Source organism: Gopherus evgoodei, chromosome 12 (genome assembly GCF_007399415.2).
Source record: "Gopherus evgoodei ecotype Sinaloan lineage chromosome 12, rGopEvg1_v1.p, whole genome shotgun sequence".
In the NCBI taxonomy this organism is placed as follows: Eukaryota; Metazoa; Chordata; order Testudines; family Testudinidae; genus Gopherus; species Gopherus evgoodei.
Window position 1 is genome coordinate 7,314,494 of NC_044333.1, and position 3,728 is coordinate 7,318,221.

Here is a 3,728-nt window from a genome sequence, read left to right on the forward strand (position 1 = left end):
TGTGTGTCTGACAGCAGCTTCGAGTTCCGGAGCTGCACAGACAGCGTTGTGCAGCAGAAAAGGAAGTGCCCTCATGCAGCTCCACCTCATGCAGATGTAGAGATTAAACCAACAGAGGTTTTTAAAATAGGAAATGCTAGAGGTTGAGTCCTCAGTTGGTGCACAAGGGGCAATGACTCCATTGAAGTGAATGGCAGCGGAGGAGCTGGCTCTAGGGGAGGAAGTTTTATGGTGGAGGAGCTCATCGTGGGGACCTACCTAGTATGGGACATCACCTACTTCTCATGGCCGTGGGCTGAGAACAAGTCAGACCAAAAGAATCTCTTCCCTTTTCTGCATTACATTGTAACTCCAGGTGTAGTGTTCAGTGCGGAACCCTAGAGCAGAGGCAGAGAGCCACTGAAGAGGTGAAGGAGCTGAGCTGACACCTCTTCTGCAATTTTATCCTAACCCTCTCCTCTCCAGGTTTGGTTCACTGTTTTCTCAGTTGATAGAGAAGCGGCCAGGTTAAGGCATCAGCTTCTCGGCTGTGGAGAGGGGAATTCAAGTGCTGGCTCAGATTGCAACCGACAATGAGTTTGATTGCCTTCCACAGGCTGACTATGCCATCTACCCTGCAGGGTTAATTCCTCAGCCTGGCACTGAGTGCCTGTACTTCCCTCGCTTTGTGCGGGGCACGTGGAACATTATGGCTCCTGGAGTGTAGTTCCCACATCACAAACCCAGCATATGGGATGGCAAGGTTGGGAATCTCTGATCGGCTGAGGGACCCAGGACGGGAAGAGCAGTGCGGTGCTGCACTGCAAGACTAAGATGTGTCAGCAGAGCTGTGCAGAGAACTAGGACTGGGTGAGCAGGTCAAGATTGAACCACATTAGCGGAGCTGCCAATGCTATTACTAAAACCAGTGGAAATTTGTGGGCTCTATAAAATCCTGGATCCTGCGATTATGTTTGGTTTGGGGTTTTTTTGGTTCCTTCAGCATTCTCAGAAACATGGCTTTCAAGTGCAGCTCTGCTCTGAAGAGGAACTAGTGCACGTTTCCCCCCCTCACTTCTGCTGCTTCCTGCATGCACTTACATCTGCTGATTGGACTGACATAACCGAGTTGTTACTGCATTTTACCCCTTAGTCCAGAAGAAGCCAACACTGCGGGGAGAACGAACTGGATTCAGATTAGAAATGCGTACTAAATTCTAGGTTGTTTATATTACACCCAGGCAGCTTCCACTGAAGACCAGGGGAGCTGCACACCTGTCAGGCAGGGGCTATTTTGCTCTGCAGACCCTTACTGGTGATGATCCAAAGCGGTTATGAGCCCTGTTTTAATCAAGAGTGCATGGGAATGGCGAATAGGGAAAAACCCACATAGTTTTACTTGTATACTGAGCAAATTTGTCCTGTGATCACTGAAAAATAATTGTCAGAGTTCCAGGAGGCCATTGTTAGGGTCATTTTTCAGAGCAGAGATGCATTGTACAAGGAATAATGTTTACAGATTACTATTATTATCACACAGGAAAGCCTAGAGGCTCTATTCAGGGCTCAGGGCCTTCTTCAGTCTGACATTGTACAAACACATAGTAAAGAAATACTCCTTGCCCTAAACAATTCACAGTTGAGCTCATTGACAGCATGCCAGGAGCCTGCCCATTGCAACTGCTGCCCTGCCAAACTCACCCTCGCAGAAAGTTCTCACTTCCCCAGCAGCAACAGGAGTGTGAATTACGCCCCTGACATGCAGTGTTGTTTTCAAAGTCCAGTTTAAATACTGATGCATTATTAAAAACCATGCTCAGCATGCTCACTGTGCAAATTGGTGTGGTAAGCAACAGTCCTTGCCAGGAATAAATCGTAATGTGAGTTTACAGTTCCTGCTAATGGGTATTTTAGCGTCTCTTGGTGGAGAAAGCCAGAGAAGCTGTTTTGGCCAAAACATTCACAAGTGACCACGAATCAGGTACTTGGATCTTATGATGAGTCTGCTGGGGTGGGTGGGTGGGTGGATGCATTGATTTGGGGGTGCCTCCCTGTTTGTGTGTCCAGACTGAGACAGGCAGGTTGCTCCAATTGAAGACAAGTTGAGGGAGGTTAGGCTACATTGGTAGGGACATATTCAGTGGAGAGAGACCAAAGAGTTATAGTGGTAGGATGGCCGTGACCATGATCATGGTTGGAAGACGACCAAGGGGAAGAGCAAAGACTTGCTATATGGACTGGATATCAGCAAGTCTTAGAGAGACCAATTTGTACAACAGCCTTGCCTACAATCATGAGTTTTGGATTAGGGCTACACGTTGCTGAGCCCAAAAGCAGAAGCAGAATAAGATTACAAGTCTAAACTGCCTAGCTAGTATTCCTACAAGTCTTGAGTAATTGGTCTGCTAGCATCCATCAGTCCTTGATTCTGGGAGAGCGCCAGTCCAGTTTAGATCATAGGCCCTAGTGAACCAATTACAATATGTTCCCTTTCCCATTTCTTTTGCCACATTTTCAGGGCACAAGTTTCTGTAGGGAGGCAAAGCAGCTATCGTTAATGCTCTGAATAAGCTTTAAAGCACATGTGTTTATGTAAATGCAGTTTGCTCCTGTGCTGGTTTTACATATTCATCATTTATAGCTGTGTCAAAGGATCAGCTTTGGCCAGTTTTGGATACAAATGACTTTAGTACTGTTGGCTAATTTGCATTGGCAGGAATTGTTTTGCATTCAGGTTTGTCAGAGTGTGACGGGTTGGGTCACAGAAACTCTCTCAAGATTGTCACTGGATGTGCTGGGATACCACTGAGAAGAAACCCCCTGCCAGAAAAGGCTTCCCTCCACTCCCCTCTTGCTCAGCTGGATCCACCAGTCGGCTCCAGCACAGACCAAGAGGTTGTGCCATGCCCCCCCTGCAGTTCACAGAAACTAAGATTCACTTAGCCCAGGGGTTCTCAGTCAACAGGGACTTTCCCAGCATCCAGTATTCAGTCTGTCTGGGAACCTAAACCTCGAGTACATCTGTTTTACTCTGTATAAAGCTTATACAAGGTAAACTCATAAATTGTCCGCTCTCTATAACACTGACAGAGAGATATGCACAGCAGTTTTCTCCCCCAGGTATTAATCACTTACTCTGGGTTAATTAATAAACAAAGTGATTTTATTAAGTGGTTTCAAGTAATAACAGGCAGAACAAAGCAAGTTACCAAGCAAAATAAAACAAAACACACAAGGCTAACTTAATACACTAAGGATCTAGTTACAAATACTAAATTTGCACCCTAGACGTTATCTCAGGTATAATCCTTTTCAGACCAACGTTGTAGTTTATGGCCTGGGTCCAGCAATCACTCACACCCTCGAAGTTACAGTCCTTTGTTCCATTTTCTTTCAGACATCTCTTTGGCGCAGAGAGGCCATCACTTGAGCCAGCTGAAGACTGGAGGGGCTTCCAAGGCCTTTTATAGTATCTCTCTTGTGGGTGGAAACCCCTTTGTTCTCCTGTGCAAAATCACAGCACCAAGATGGAGTTCGTAGCCACCTGGGCAAGTCACATGTCCATGAATGATTCAGCTTTTTGCAGGCCGAGGCCATTGTTTGCATGTTAGTTTGAACGTTCCCAGGAAAGCTCAGATGTGGATTGGCGTCTCCCAAAGTCCATTGTTAGGTAAACGCTCCCCATTACTTGAATAGCCCCTTCACAATATATTGGCCAAACCTCCCTTATGTGTCCCTACAGCAACACT